At 39.3% G+C, this 17,217-nt stretch overlaps 1 protein-coding gene across 6 annotated transcripts in view; it reads left to right on the forward strand.

Moving 5' to 3' along the window:
• The window catches only part of ptprea (protein tyrosine phosphatase receptor type Ea), a 276,393-nt gene that overhangs the window by 76,439 nt on the left and 182,737 nt on the right, over positions 1-17,217 (forward strand). For 4 of the 6 annotated variants that reach the window (XM_087998959.1, XM_087998962.1, XM_087998963.1 and 1 more), the window contains exon 2: positions 10,065-10,386. The gene's annotated coding sequence lies outside the window, so the exon portion shown is untranslated. Of the gene's footprint in view, positions 1-9,477; positions 9,715-10,064; positions 10,387-13,434; positions 13,453-17,217 lie in introns of those variants that run through there. The other 2 variants (XM_087998961.1, XM_087998964.1) reach the window with 2 other exon arrangements.

Consider the following 17,217-nt stretch of genomic DNA (forward strand, 5'->3'; position numbering starts at 1 on the left):
TGTGAGCACTCCCATGAAACAGTTCTGCTTTTGTGAAGGTGGTTTGAAGTTCCTCTTTCAACAATATTGCCCAGTTAGTCAAATCAGTAATTGTGCAGCCAAATATAAAGTATAAAATGACAGCATTCAGTGGAATGCAAAGTCCAGATCATGACAACAGTTCCTGACAAGTTTTTTGGCATGACCACGAAAGGAACTGGACTGGTGTAATACTGATTTACCCAGAACTAGGAATGTAAACATTTCACCAGTATTCGCGTCCTCTTGACTGATCTGTGCTTACCTAGTTCACCTCCCACTATAAGAGTGTTTGAAAAAGCTATCACACAAAGCTAAAAATCAGATATTCCCTGAAGATGTGTACAGAGGTCCCCAATTTAAATACGCTCGTACTTACAAACCCAATACCATAGGGGGGTGTAGTTTTACAGGCCCAACATAGGAACATTTTTCTGTGTTTATGAACAATTGCTTTACATTGTCCTGCACTGTTCCAACTTGCATATAAATTAGCTTGTAAACAGACTCCACAACGGGACCTGGTTGCAATCCGAGACTGCCTGTAGTGTCAGGGTTTTCCTTTTATTTGTGGAGATGCAGACCTAAATCTATGTGTAATGTAGTGCATGATGTTAAATAACTGCTTCTCTTATGAACAGAAAAGTCAAACTTCAGTTTGGTCCTGCATGTTAACTTCAACAGTTGCAATCTACATTGGCCACTCTCACTGGGAAAGGGAAAACAAGCTATGGGGAAAATTTGTTTCCTTTTGACAGTTGTTAAAGGATTGGGAGGAAGTGGATGAAACAACATTAGGGAAGTCAATTTAAAACAAAAACAGTATTTGGGTCAAAGATGAGAGGCACCAAAACAAATTCTATCGACATGTTTTGGGAGGGATGGAAGAGAAATGGATAACAGATGTACTAAGCACAAGTAGAAAAGGAAACAAAGAATAAAGCATGATATTAAACAAACATAGTTATGTCATACTTTTTGCATCTTCAGGATAACCCAAAGAGCTTTCCAACCAATGAAGTTCATTTAAAGTACAGTCACTAATATACTTAGTGGTAGGCAATATGTGCATAGGATGGTCTCACAAATTATGCTTAAATAATTTAATCTGGTTGAGGATAAATGTTAGTTTTAGCTTTGGGAAACTGTGAGATGGCACTTCCACCTGAATGGGTACTGTAAGTTTCTGTTTAAATTTCAATCTGAAAGGCAGGACCAGTGGTAGTGCATCTCTCTCTCAGTAGGGTGGTGCTTGTGTTACAATTCACTTGGAATAAGAGTTGCTATGGCAATGTGCACTTGCATGTTGCAATCTGGAGCTATGGATAGTGATGGTAGAGACCCTAACGTTCTTACAATCGCATGGCTGACCAGGAATGTTTCCTGTTCTAACCATCTGCCAATGTGTGTTGGAAACATTTGCAGATTCATGCTCAACCTGTTTTCTAGTTATGAGTGCACCTTTCTTGGCCATTGAATCATGGGATGAGGCTGAAACCTGGATCTTCTGACTTAAAGGCAAAAGGACTGCACCATCAGTTGCTCAGTAATTCGTTGAAATGTCAAGCCCTAGACTACCTGCTTGCAGATGCCAGTGTTAACATTGAACCAAGGCTGACAAATGAGGAGACACAAATTGTTTCTTAAACACCGTTCAGTTCATCTGTTTAAGCAGTAGACTGTGGCTCTCCACTGGATTTGTTTAAATATCCAAGCCAACAATGGAGTAATTAATTTATAATCAGTCCTGGAACTGAAATGACAGCACTTTTTTTTTTAACTGCTTCTTTTATTAATTCTGGATCAATAACCTTTCTTGCAATTATTCTATGTCAGGGTGACATTTTCTAGTCATAATTGTCCCATTTTCAGTTCATAGATGTAGTTAATATTCTCTTTCAGCTGTGCTTTGGTATTATGGAAAATAAACCTGCACAGCTTTAAAGAGTTGTATTTGCAAGCCTCTCTATTTTTGCACAACTGATCTCTGCTGATTTTGTGCAATGCAGAATATCCATTTATGAGTTCACTTCAAGTGACACTTTCTGGGATTATTCATTTACTTTGGAGCTTTTGATATGAACTCTTTTTCTTACTTAATTGAAGCACTGCACTTATTCAGTCATTAGACTTAAGTCTTTGGATTTAAATGATAAGAAAATCCATCAGGATACAGATTCAAATTGTCATTAGCTGACCAACAGCTGCAGGTTTGTCTTTATCTCGGTATTATTAATAGTTTTCAAGAATTTAATAGATTAGCTTTGTTTAAATTTTAATGCAAGTTGAATATTAATGTTTTACCACCAAACTATGTAAACTTTGCACTACAGTTCATGGCAGTAAATGTGTCTAGTGTGTATTATGGACAGTGTGTCCAAGAATAGCAGCATTTGGGTAGATGTACGGTGGCTGAGGGACGAACTGTATGATTTCAGGAAATGACTATGTTATCTTGATGTAGAATCCTCCTTTAACAAATATTTAGCTGTAACTATTAGGGTAGTCATTTAGTCAAGCGGAAAAGACAGAATTATCAATTCAGATCTAAGGTTTGTTTAAGTGTTTAAAGTGCAGTGTGTATGTTAGAAGATAAAATTACAACTCAATACTGTCTCAGTCAAAGTGACGATACATGGTTTACTAGAATGTAGTTTGTGATGGAAGGTTCAGAGACCTCGTTGTTTCAGGTACACTATATTAATTAGTTGCGCTGTTAACCATTTTCCTTCTGAGAAGAGGTGCTGAAGTATATTCAATACTGGAATGAGAGAAAGTGTATTGAACTCAGAATTAATATTGCTTACTTAATGCAAATAATCACATATGGTACTAAAGTGCCTTTAAATCTTTAAACACTTGTAAACTGAACATGTACAAAAGCTTTTACAGTCTTTTTTTGTTTTCACTAATTTACCTTTAAATTCTACTTTCTCTTTCATTATCATTTTTTGATCTTCCCTTACTAAATTCTAAAAGCCTACTTTGCAGTCCTTGGTCTTACTTTTTTTTTTGGTAACTTGATAAGCCTTGACCTTTCATGGAAAATATTCTAACTTTTTTGAAGCATGGTTAGAGCTCATTTCCTGCTGTGTTTCCCTAGTTTCAGATTGATTTGCATCACTTTCAAACAATGTAACATTTTCTCATATTATGGCCACTCTTCCCTCAAATCTCCTTTACAATGAGATTATTAATTAGGCTTTTCTTATTGTGTAAAGATCTCAAGTAGCTCATCTTTGAATGTCTTCCTTGGCATTCTAGACATGATTTAGTGCGCCATGTATTAACTATCAGGGCAGGCTCTTCAAGGAGGACTGGACCCCTATCCCCACCTGCAAGAAAACATCAGTCAGCTACTTAAGGACTGACTAGCAAGCTTCTCTGTCCATCATAAGGCTTAAAATGAAAGTTCCACTTCAAGATTGTTGCTGGAGCACAGGTTTAGAGCCTCAAACAGTGAGAAGGTAACTGCTTTCTTTTTGCATTTCGCAAGGAAAGGGGAACTGGTGTTGGGCAGGGGGTGTCAGAAGCAAAGACAAATACTAGCTTTCTGTGCCACTCCCTTGTCTTAGAATCATAAAATCTCCTACAGTGTGGAAAGAGGCCATTCAGCCCACTGAGTCTGCACTGACCCTCTGGAAAGCATCCCACCCAGACCTCTGGCCAATCCACTTAATCTGCACATCTTTGGACTGTGGGAGGGAACCAGAGCACCCAGAGGAAACCCACACAGACATGGGGTGATAGGGAAATGTGCAAACTCCACACAGGCAGTCGCTAAGGCTGGAATTGAATACAGATCCCTGGCACTGTAAGGCAGCAGTACTAACTACTGAGAACCCATCTCCACTCTATGCTAAGCTGAGGCAAATGGAAACCTTAACCAACAATCCAGTAGGCAGTTTGACCAAACAAACCACTTCTCATGCCTGGCAAGAAATCAGGTCATTATGTCTGTTAATTAGCCACTTAAGAGCCTTGTTTGGTGGTGATTGAACAGATCATCCATGGATATTCTCACCCAGCAATTGATTGCTGAGGTGGTGAGAAAGGAATGAGTGTAGCTCCAAGTAAAACTTACCTAATTAAGTTCCTTTCTCATCACATTCCTTGCCACCTCCCAGGAAGTGAGAATCATGCCCACTCTTCTGGAAAATCATTCTGTATACATTCCAGAAATTCATCCTCTGCAACTTTAGTGCTAAATACGTTTGCCCATTCTATGTTTCGTTTGTAGAGTCCATGATTGCTTTATTACCCATGTTACATTCATATGAAGATATGGGTGTACTGTACCTTTAAGAAAGTTAAAAGTTAGTAGAACTACCTGACAGCACCAAGTGTTCTGAACAAGATATAATGTACTTTTTTTGTCTCCAAGCAACCAGTTACACTGGCTGCTAGACCAAAACAAATTCAAATGCGGCCAATCAGGTTAAATTATACCCCCAAAAAAACACAAATCCAGTTTGAATTTAGTGTATTGACAATATTAAAAAACAATGACACAATCCAATGCTTTGGAGGTATAAGACTGGGAAAAATTGAACAGTTGAGAGACAACTGCCAAGCCACCAGCATGTACAGACTGCCCAAAACACAGCTCTCTTAAAGGTACCTTTATCAGTCAATGACCTCTGGAACCAGAAATCCCTCAGAAAAAAAAATTTACGGAGGAAGATACAAAGGGAAGATTTGACAGCTGTTTGGTTTCGAATTCTGAGTTTTTGGTAAAACTTACTCGGCGGTGGGGGGGCTTTATTATAGAAGGGAAAATAGGTTAGAGGAAGGAGTTGTAAATCAGTGTTAGTTAATTATTCTCTGTTATGTTTTAAGAAATAAAATTGGTACTTTTTACTTTAACTAGTTCTTGGCCTCTCGACTTATCACAGATTACCGCATGGGATAAATCGTTTCTGTGTTGCAGGTTTAAATTAGTGAGGTGGGGGTGGTTTACTGTGTCGTAACAACATGCAGTCAGAGTACAAAGAGTCTTAGAGCTGTACGCATAGAAACAGACCCTATGGTTCAACCCGTTCATGCCGACCGGACATCCTAACCTAATCTAGTCCAATTTTCCAGTATTTGACCCACATCCCTCTAAACCCTTCCTACTCACATACCCATCCAGAATCCTTTTTTAAATGGTGCAATTGTTCCAACTTCTACTACTTCCTCTGGCAGTTCATTCTGTACACACACTACCCTCTGCTTGAAAAAGTTGCCTCTTAGGTCCTCTTTAAATCTTTTCCCCTCTCGCCTTAAACCTACACCCTCTAGGTTTAGACTCTGCTACTGTGAGGAAAATGCCTTGTTTATTTACCCTATCCATGTCCCTCATACTTGAATAAGCTTCCATAAAGTCACCCCTCAGCCTGCAACACTCCAAGGAAAATAGCCCCAGCCTAAACAGCCTCTCCCAATAGCTCACACCCTCCAATCCCAGCAACATCCTTGTAAATCCTTTCTGAACTCTTTAAAGTTTCACAATGTCCTTCCTATAGCAGGGAGACTAAAATTTAGCACAGTATTGCAAAACTGGCCTAACCAATGTCAACATCACCTCCCAACTCCTATACTCAATGCTCTCACCAATAAAGGCAAGTATATCATACGTCGTCTTCATGATCTTGTCTACCTGCATTCCAAGGTCTCTTTGTTCAGCAACACTCCTTAAGATCTTACCATTAAGTGTATAAGTCCTACCCTGATTTGCCTTTCCAAAATGCAGCACCTCACATTTATCTGCCACTCCTCAGCCCATCGGCCTATTTGGATAAGGACCCATTGTACTCTGAGGTAACTTTCTTGGCTGTCCATTGCACCACCCATTTTCATTTATCTTCAAATTTACAAATCATATCTCCTATGTTCACATCCAAATCATTTATGCAAGTGACGACAAACAGTGGACCCAACACCAATCCTTGTGGCACACCACTGGTCACAGGTCACCAGTCTGAAAAGTAGCCCTCCTCCACCACCCTCTGTCTTCTACCTTTGAGCCAGTTCTGTATCGAGATGGCTAGTTCTACTTGTATTCCATGAGATCTAATCTTGCTAACCAGTCTACAATGCGGAACCTTGTTGAGAGCTTTACTGAAGTCCATATAGATCACATCTACTACTCTGCCCTCATCAATCCTCTTCGTTATTACTTCAAAAAGCTCAACTAAGTCAGTGAAACATGATTTCCCATGCACAAAGTCATGTTGACTCTCCTTAATCAGCCCTTGCCTTTCTAAATACATATTAGATGGGATCCTGAGGGACAGGATTTATAACTTTCCCAACATTGATGTCAGGCTCACCAGTCTGTATTTCCCTGGCTTTTCCTTACCACCTCTCTTAAATAGTGGCACTACATTAGCCAACTTCTAGTCTTCTGGGACTTTGCCTGTGGATATCAATGATGCACATACCTTGGCAGGGGCAATCACTTTCCTAGCTTCCCATAGAGTTCTAGGGTGCACCTAATCAGATTCTGGGGATTTATCCACCTTTTTATGCATTTTCACATGTCCAGCACCACCACCTCTGTTGTATGGTTATTTTTCAAGATTTCACTATTTTATTTCCTCAGGTTCTCTAGCTTTCACATTCTTTCCCACAGTAAACACTGATGCAAAATACTCATTTTTGTATCCTTCCCATCTCCTGCCATTCCACACATAGAGAGCCTTGTTGATCTTTAAGGGGCCATATTCTCGTATTCTCTCCCTAGTTACTTTAATGTCCTTCAGTCCTTCACATATTTGTAGAATCCCTAAGGTTTGTTTTTTTCTCATTACCATTTGGTTCTTCTGACAATTGCCTAAAACTGGTATCCTCTTATTCTTGATCTTAGCAGTTATGGCTTCTCCAGTCCAATCCTCTACCTGAATTTCCTTACTCTTATAGCCATTTTCATGAATCCTTTCTCTATGTTTCCATTTTTTTCACTCCCTTCCTAAAGTGCTGTGCCCAAAATGGGATGTCCTGCTCCAGTTCAGAACTGAATGCATGTTTTATAAAGGTTCACTATAACTTCCTTGCTTTTGAACTCTAAACCTCTGTTTATAGAGTGCTGGATCCTGTATTTTTAACTAACTGCTTTCTTGACCAGCCTTGCTACTTTTCAATGATTTGTGTTCATGATAACTTTTTAGTTCAGGTTCATTCACCAAGAAACTGAACTGAGTAGAAGATTGTAATATAAATGGCAGCAGGTTCCCATTTTTAATGGATTTCTTTATTGTTAATATGGAGCAAACTTTACATAATTGTGTATCGTGAATGGATTTAATAGTTTGCTTTTTCGTGAATATCTATGCCTGGTCCTTTTTAAAAAGTGTATGCTTTTTACTCTCCAGGGTATAGGGTATAATTAGGATGACAAATCTGTAAGCGGGGAGGCTCTTTATTTACAGTAACAGCATTTCCTCTCTGACATGAATTTTGATGAGTAACTGTCATGTTAGCAGTGTCTTTATCCCTTGGTTTCTTGGGTGATTGTTAGAATTATTGGTGTCAAGCCAGCTCTATTTGCTAGCCTTGAGCAATATTTAATTGCCAGTGTATTTTCGTCATGATGGAACAGCAGTGCTGTGTGAATGATATTTCCAATTCTCATTGCAAAGACCTGTTATTTATGTTGTGTTCCTTTCATGTCAACTAACATAGCCTTGAGCTACAGTAATTTAAAAACCATCCTTTCTCATTCTGGCTCAATCTGAATCAAATCCATCAATGCCTTTCTGTAGTTTAGAACATTTTCGGAGCAGGAATCAATCCAAAGTACTTTGTAATGGAGTTAATGCAGTCTAGATTTTGTGTATGCATTGTTAGCCCTTAGATTATATCCTGTTTAGTAATGTAGTAGCCCATGTCTTAAAACATTTGCTTGAAATGATTTTCTTCCACTTGAGCACAATCTAGAATGATACTCCAGTGCAGTCGTAAAGGAATGCTGCATTCTTAAATAGACCATTTTTAACAACTGCACTGAAGTTGCTGTGCTATCACGTTGCTGTGCAAGTGACCTTGTTGTGTAAGTTAGCTACTGCATTTTCTACAGTTCAGAAGTACTTAATTGCTTTCAGAGCACTGTTGGAAGACCCAAGAATGTGGATGGAATCATACAAAGTCAGGATCTGTCCTTCAAAACTTGAGGCTTCTCTCACTGTATCTGCCACGGAGTGGCAGGAGGTGAGGGTGCAGACATGTGTTGCAAAAAGTAGAATCATTCCCTACATTGATTTTTGTTTCTTATCTTGATCATAACATTCTTTTAAAAATGAACAATTCTTTGAATTGTTCCTGAATGTGAATCAATTAATTGGAAAGTGAAGATGTTTGGATGTTGGCTGAGGACAGGTGAGCTGTCTTGCATGACAGACTGCCAACACCCAGAACATTGTTCATGAATAAAGATTACTATTTCCAAGAGATTGAGAGAGAAAAAAATAAAAGAAAAGCATACTTAATAAATTGCAGGGGTGCTTTAAAACCAGGGATTGATGAAACACTTTACCACTCAAATCCACCTCAATTAAGCCATCTTGTGATGAATTTTAAAAATTGTTTTTATTAGGTTGGGATTTTACTGGATGTCACTCAAAAGGAGAACAAAGCAAGTCATATGATAAAAGCCAACCTGCTGTCACCCAATTACAATTCTGCTAAATTTTGAAGATATTTCCATTATGTCAGATTTGTGTGGGAGAACTCACTTTGAAACAAATTCTCATGCAGCAAATGGAAATAAACCATGAGAATGTGTTTCATGTTCTTTTTTAGGGTAAGGAGGGAGTAGTATTGATTCATCTATTGCATAGCAGAGCAATACTTTTGAAATATTATCTTGTTGATCAATATGTCTTTTATATTTTATGATGCCCTCTCCTATTAGGATAAGTATACTGTGGTATTTGTGAAATGTTATTTAATTTGATCCTTAACAGTTTGAAAATTATAAATTGAAGAAATGATTGACCACTTTAGAGTCTTGTGGTCTGAATGTAGGTGATATACTCTCCTGTTGTATGTAAGCTAAGTGGTGAAAAGCTGGCTTTGCAGCATGAACAAAGAACAGTAGTTGATGAAGTGAATGATGGTTTTAAATCACCACTTCTCTGAAATCTCATTACCACTGCAGAGAGGACCAAAATAACAGTCACTGTACTGCAGCATCACCATGGAAACTGTTGGGAATATTTAGGTCTCAAATTGCCTATATTTCTGCCATTCCCTTGTTTGTTTTCAGCTGTTCAATGTTGATTGCTTTTTCTCTTGGTTGATTGGTTGCATGTTGTCTGAACTTGCATAAATTTACTAAAATTGATTTCTCTTTATGGGCTGAATTTTGGAACATCCTGCTTGATAGAAGCATAGCGGTAGGGTTGTGCATCATGGCCAGTGACTTACAGTTCTGTTGCCACCGAAGATATCATCGGTGCCAATTCGGAGGGTCCCCAGAGGCTACCTGAACCCACCAGTATCTTAATAATCTTAGGTTAATCTGGATTCTTAAACCTCACTGGAACCCTAAGGTTATTCCAGCAATGAGCTGGGTGATGTGCTTGTACTGCCTAATATTGACTGATAGTTGTGCTGAACAGGAGTTCTTCCTACCATGGGTGCTGTAGAAACACCATTGCCATTATGGTTTCTCATCTGTCTCCAAATTAGAGACTCTGACAGCTTGGAGGCAAGGTGAACAAGTTGATATTGAGCAGCCTATAACCAGAAAGCTTCTATGAAGTGCTCCCTTTGTGCTTGCAGCCCCAATGGTATGAACAGATGAATCCTGCTAATGGGAAGGGCCATCCTGCCACTATCAGGCAATCAGCTGGTGTGTTCCACAAGTCACCACTTGAAGCCCACTTTTTGAGTGAAAATCTATTCTGATGTTTCAGTGGGTGACTTTGATTACATGGGCGAATTCAGTATAGTGACTTAGAGGAAGCTGTGGACAGCATTGATTTTAATGATGATTTATTTTCTTTCAGATTTCACACTGATCCAGTTGATACTGACTTTTTTTTATTTTTAATCTTTTTCAGGTGGAATTCGGGATCAAGTAACTGGTTCCACTAATTTCAGAATCATTAACTGCTTTGGAGTCAGAATCAAAACGCTGGCTTTTTCCGGTATTGAACTTGACCTGACAGGGAGCTGTATTGCTGATGCTACATTCTTCATAATGAAAATGCCAACAGGAATACCTGCTTTAGTCTAACTACAGTCTATTCTCGCAAAGGATTGCTGAGAATGCGAAATGTGCCTTTTACAGTGGGAAAGAAAGATCTGAAAAGAAGATTTCTCTACAATGCATTTAAAAGAAACCTTTGTTTAAGTCTCATGATTTGAAACACACAGCGATTTGTAAGTAGTTTTAATTAATACCTCAATTATTTACTACTTTGGGGTACTGAGGAAATCATTTATTGAAACATGCTTTTTTTTATTGAAACGTGGAAATACGTTAGGAATGTCACAGTGTATGATACTTAACATACTAAGAATGATGCTTGTTTTGCATAATTTAAAACTGTACTGTCCAGCAGAACCGAGGGCCTTTCAAAATTGTATTTGTTTAAAGCTACCTTGTAAATGTTAGAAAACTGAAGGCATTACACGATGTGAATTTTAATAGTTAAATGTAATGTGCAGCAAGACATAAATCATCCCTTGTTCGTGTGAAAATGGGAAGACAGAATCTGTTACTTTTATGAGATAACAGATGAAATGGTGAATTCAAGTGAGCATAATACATTCATTCATCCTGCTGATTTGGCTCATGTCAAGGCTCTTTATTCAGGTCTCCCTACAATGGATTTAAAATACTTGCAGATGTTGTGAAGGGATCTGCTCTGCTAATCACAGGTATGGCAGTAGGATGTTATTTTTTATTAATGTTTTTAAATAATCATACTTTATAGGTCTAGTGTTAATTACTTATGAATATTTAATATTCAATTCTTTTTATCCTCCCCTTCACATTAGTTATGATTGGTATCAAGGTTTTGTAGGGGTAAATTTGATACGGGCAACAGTGAATTGGCAGTCTATTTTACTCACTAGCCTTTTTTCAGATCCATTGATTTTAATAGAACTGAAAATTGGGTGGGGTGGAATAGGAGCAGTGATTCACTATTATCCATTTCCATTACTCCCAGTGTTGAATTTGACTCTGGCCACTTTGCTGCTTTGGTTGAAAATGATGCTAAATTTTAGAGTCATTGAGTCATACAGCACAGAAACAGATCCTTCAGTCCAACTTGTCAGCACTCACTGGACATCCCAATCTGACCTAGTCCCATTTACTAGCATTTGGCCCATATCCCTCTAAATCCTTCCCATTCCTTTACTCACAAAGATGCCTTTTAAATATTGTAATTGTGCCCACCTCCACCACCTCTTCTGGCCGTTCATTCCATATACATGCCACCCTCTGTGTGAAAAATGTACCCCTCAGGTCCTTTTCTTAAATCTTACCCTTCTCACCTTAAACCTTTGACCTCTAGTTTTGGACTCCCCTCGCTTAGGAAAAAGACCTTGGCCACTCACCCTATCCATGCCCCTCCAGCATTTTATAAACCACTAATGTCACCCTTCAGCCTCCGATGCTCCAGGGAAAATAGCCCCGGCCGATTCAGCCTCTCCCCATAATTCAAACCCTCCAACATCCTTGTAAATCTTTTTTGTGCCCTTTCAAGTTTAGCAACATCCTTCCAATAGAAGAGTGACCAGAATTGTATGCCATATTCTAAAGTGGCCTCACCAATGTCCTGTACACCCCCAACATGATATCCCGACTCCTATAGTCAATGTTCTGACCAATAAAGGCAAACATATCAAATGCCACCTTCATCACCCTGTCTACCTGTGACTCCACTTTCAAGGAACTATGCACCTGCACTCCTAGGTCTGAGTTGGCACCACTCCCCAGGGCCCTACCACTAAGTCCTGCCCTGGCTTGCCTTACCAAATGCAACATCTAACATTTATCTAAATTAAAGTCCATCTGTCACTCCTTTGCCCATCAACCGATCTGATTAAGGTCCCATTGTACTCTGAGATAATCTTCTTCACTGTCCAATACGCCACCTATCTTTGTTTGGATTCAAAAATAAATAACAATTTGTTATTTTCTGCATGCATTTTTTTATTGGCACAAGTATTTAGTTTTTATATTGTACTCAATAGAAGTTTCATTTTTCCCAGGAGGAAAGCAATTGTTGTGGTGACTTGCTAAAACAGATACTGGACAAATGCAATATTTCTCAGTGTACATTTCTCAATCCATTGACATTTGCAGTTTACAGTATTTATATTATCAGGATTTTTGAGGCTTTGTCATTAAGAAAGGTACATTATATTTTCCCTGCCACCAATCATCTCACTAGGATTTGACTTTAAGAATTTGTTTTCTTATCTGCCCTACTTTAAACGGAATACAATTCTAAGTCCACGATGAAATTTGTACTGACTTCTTTCCTAAACTAACTGTTGGTTTAAGCATTTGTTGTCTTACTATCATGTTATAACTTACTTTGAAACATTGTTTTAACTTGCCTTATATTTATCATATGATGTGCTTTTTTAGAAGCCCAAAGATTTCTACTTTCCATATACTCGAGTAAAAGTCGATCTCATGCAAAGTTCAACCCCTTATTTTTGGCCAAAAAAAATCTGAAATTTTCCACATTTTGAGTAAAGGTCATCCCTAATTCTTCACAGATAACAGGTCAACATTTGTGAGTTAAGGTACAGGTATACAATCCTTTTATCCGAAATTCTGAAATCCAAACAGCTCCAAAATACAAAATTTTTTTGTGGAGTGTGGAGCATCATTTTGGCGTGTGAATAGGTGACCTAACTCCACACCCACTTGAACCACGTCACTCAGATGTCATGTGGCAGCAAGGCCCAGCACTGGTAGGCATCAGTTGTGTCTTAGCACTCGTACTATTCACACGTGCGTCTGCTGTTGGGTTTTTTTTTATTTCAATGTGACAATGTCATTTATTCCAAAATCTGAAAAATTCTGGATTCCAAAAAAACAACTGGCCCCAAGATTTTCGAATAAAGGATTGTTTACTTGTATTATCCTGTACGTAAATGTTATGATGAGGAAATTTTTTTTGTGCTATTGTGTTTTGATGCACATTTCACAGTTATTTGGCACGAAAGTTTAAGATGCATCAGGTCAGAGTCAGGTGACAACCTCTCTTTGTGTGCAGCTCAGCTGAACTCCATTTCCCTTATTGCACAAAAGCTGCCTGCTGAACTAGAAGATAAGATATTACAGTTTCACCAGTTTTATAATCGGAAATCGGCAGAAAGAAGGCTACAAGTTATCATTCATTGGAAACATGGACGGGATGTCCATTACTCTCGACATGCTGGAGAGTCGAATTGACTCATTTTGGTTTCTGTTTTTATCTGGTAATAACCGTAATTTGTCAATTTTTTTTTAATTCACTTTAGAAGTCAATTGGGCTTCTGCTAATGATATAGTAGTTTGGACTGTAGCCTGAATTTCAACCCCTCAAAAGTTGTATCCATATAATAGTTGACCCCATAAGTTTAACCTTAAAAATAGTCTAAAAAGTTTGACTTTTACTTGAGTATATACGGTAACTCAACCTGTTGATATCCAGAGTCAACCACATGGCTTTCCTCTTTTTGTTCAAAAATAAAAGCAACCTGCCTTGTGCAATAAACGTAATCCTTAAATTTCTTAAATGTTGTGATGTGCCAGAGGTAAATTCTCCATTATTGCAAACAAGTTAAATTATTCCTATGCATAAAGCGTCAAAGAAGTTGTGCAGAAGCAAATGTATTACCTCCTTTTTTGTTCTGGCTGCTTTGTTTGGTAAAGAAGTCATTTGCTTGTGTGCAACCTCCCCTTTTCCCATCCTCTTTTGCTCTAACCCAGGGATCAAGGTATCATTCAGAGCAGCTGAGATTTGTCTGTTCCTATCAATACAGAGAAAAATATTCTTTGTGCACTGCAAACGGCTTTAACACGACTACAGGTAGAAATATGGGCCAAGACAGGATAACAGCCTTGAAATGTACTTGTTATTTATGCATTTGAGGTGATGCTTTTTAATGTTGTAAATGTCCCCGATGCATTTGACAGAGTAAAAGATGGATAGAGAATAGGTAAGAAAATGACATAATTGAAGAGAGAACCTTTGAGACAATAGGTAGCAAATCAGAGTTTGTCGGGTGGCACGGTGGCACAGTGGTTAGCACTGCTGCCTCACAGCGCCAGAGACCGGGGTTCAATTCCTGCCTCGGGTGACTGACTGTGTGGAGTTTGCACATTCTCCCCATGTCTGCGTGGGTTTCCTCCGGGTGCTCCGGTTTCCTCCCACAGTCCAAAGATGTGCAGGTCAGGTGAATTGGCGATGCTAAATTGCCCGTAGTGTTAGGTAAGGGGTAGATGTAGGAGTATGGGTGGGTTGCGCTTCGGCGGGGCGGTGTGGACTGTGGGCGGCACGGTGGCACAGTGGTTAGCACTGCTGCCTCACAGCGCCTGAGACCCGGGTTCAATTCCCGCCTCGGGTGACTGACTGTGTGGAGTTTGCACGTTCTCCCCGTGTCTGCGTGGGTTTCCTCCGGGTGCTCCGGTTTCCTCCCACAGTCCAAAAGATGTGCAGGGTCAGGTGAATTGGCCATGCTAAATTGCCCGTAGTGTTAGGTAAGGGGTAAATGTAGGGGTATGGGTGGGTTTCGCTTCGGCGGGTCGGTGTGGACTTGTTGGGCCGAAGGGCCTGTTTCTACACTGTAATGTAATCTAATCTAATCTAATCTATCCAACTGGCTCATGCATCTGCTTAAAAATTAGCATTTCTTTCCAAACTTGCAATGTATTCTTGTCCTGGTGTTCAGTGGTATATTTCATGTGATGCAAACTGGGGATTATTTTCTCCATTGTACATGAAGAAATTACAAATTGCTGGTTCTTCTGGAATTTAAGGAAAATCAAATACAAAGAAATTCTTGTTTCCTGTCTGCTAACCAATTTTATATCCATCTCAATAGACTGCCCCAATTAAGTGTTCTTTAATTTTACACATTATACACATCACTATTATGTGGGACTTGTCATAAACTTTCTGAAAGTACAAATAAACACATTCACTGACTCCTCCGATCAACTGTCTGAATTGCATCCTCAAATTTCTTGTAGATGGGTCAAGCATAATTTCCCCTTTGTATGGAGTGTAACTTGTATTGTTGAATTCCTATGTGGCTGGCATTAGGGGACCTCCCTCAGCACCAGCAAGTATTGAAAAGTTCCGATAAAATTCAAAGCTGATGAATCTCTCTCAATGTCCCAGTATACATTTGTAATCAGCAAAGATACCATCACAGGAAAACTTGTGTCTTCACTTTCAGAAGTGAACAGTTGATGAGAATGTAATAACTCTTATACTATATTAATGAAAAATGTTTTGCTTTTAATTATTATATCACTTATGAAATAAAGCTGGCAGCTATTTGTCACAGCTAGTAAGTCGAGATTTAAGTTTGTCAGCATAAAATAAAATCTAAGAAAATATTTTTACTCTTCAATGTACTTTATCTAATTGGCAGAGTTTCTTCATGGTTGCTTGGTTAAGATTACTGCAGCTAAATAAAAGCATGCAATAATCTTAGCCAGGCATTTACTCTTTCAAAATAAATGGCAATGTACTTGTGATAAATGGGGACAGAAGAATTTGATAAATATAGAAACATGGAAGATAGGAGCAGCAGTTGGCCATTTGACCCCGATCATGCTCCCTCATTCAGTATGATCATGGCCAGTCTTTGGGCACAATAACCAAATCCCGCCCTCTCCTATATCCCTTGATCTCTTTTGCCACAAGAGTTGCACTAGCCTCCTTGAAAATGTACTATGTTTGCCTCATCCACTTTCTCTGGGAGTGAATTTCACAGGCTCACCACTCTCTGGGTGAAGAAATTTCTCCTGCCCTGAAGATTTATTATAAAAGTTTTTCCCTACATCCTTAAACAATGACCTGTAGTTTGGGACTCCTCCATCATCAAGTCCACCCTTCCTGCATCTAACCTATCTCACCCTGCTGAATTTTACAGGTTTCTATGAGACTCCCCCTCTGTCTTTTTAACTCCTGTGAATATAATCTTAACTGACTCAATCTCTCCTCATTGTCAGTCCTGCCATTCCAGGAATGAAGTTAGTAAACCATTACCCTACTTCTCCAATAGCAAGTGAATGCTTCCTTAGCTAAGGAGACCAAAACTGCATGCAATATTCCAGGTATGGCCTCACCAAAGCACTGTATAATTGTAAGAAGACATCCTTGGTCCTGTACTCTAATTCTCTTGCTATGATGGCTAACATGCATAGAATTCCTACAGTGTGGAGAGGCCATTCAGCCCATCGAGTTTGCACTGACTCTCCAAAGAGCAACCCACCCAGACACCGAGCCCACCTATCCCCACAACCCCACATTTATCATGGCTAATCCACCTAGTCTGCACATCCCTGGACACTGCAGGACAATTTATCATGACAAGTCCACCTAACCAACACACCTTTGGACTGAGGGAAGAAACTGGAGCACTCAGTTGGAAACCAAAGCAGACATGGGGAGAATATGCAAACTCCATGCATACAGTTTGTTTTCTTTACTGCCTGCTGCATCTACACACTTACGTTCAGTGACTGGTGCACAAGGACACCCAGATCTCAGTGAACATTCTCTTTTCTTCATTTGCACACTTCATGGTAAGGTCCTGGGGAGTGTTGCTGAACAAAAACACCTTGGAGTGCAGATTCATAGTTCCTTGAAAATGGAGTCACAGGTAGACAGGATCGTGAAAAAGGCATTTAGTATGCTTTCCTTTATTCAACAGAGTACTGAGTACAGGAGTTGGGAGGTCATGCTGGGGCTATACAGGACATTGGTTAGGCCACTTTTGGAATATTGCGTGCTCCTATCAGAAGGATATTGTGAAAGTTTGAAAGGGTTCTGAAAAGATTTACAAGGATATTGCCAGGGTTGGAGGATTTGAGCTATAGGGAGAAGCTGAATAGGCTGAGGCTGTTTTCCCAGAGCTTCGGAGGCTGAGGGGTGACCTTACAGAGGTTTATAAAATCATGAGGGGCATGGATAAGGTAAATACCCAAGGTCTTTTCCCTGGGGTGGGGAGGTCCAGAACTAGAAGACA

Source organism: Chiloscyllium plagiosum, unplaced genomic scaffold, assembly GCF_037043375.1.
Source record: "Chiloscyllium plagiosum isolate Xiang-an unplaced genomic scaffold, Cpla_swu_hap1 HiC_scaffold_22, whole genome shotgun sequence".
In the NCBI taxonomy this organism is placed as follows: Eukaryota; Metazoa; Chordata; class Chondrichthyes; order Orectolobiformes; family Hemiscylliidae; genus Chiloscyllium; species Chiloscyllium plagiosum.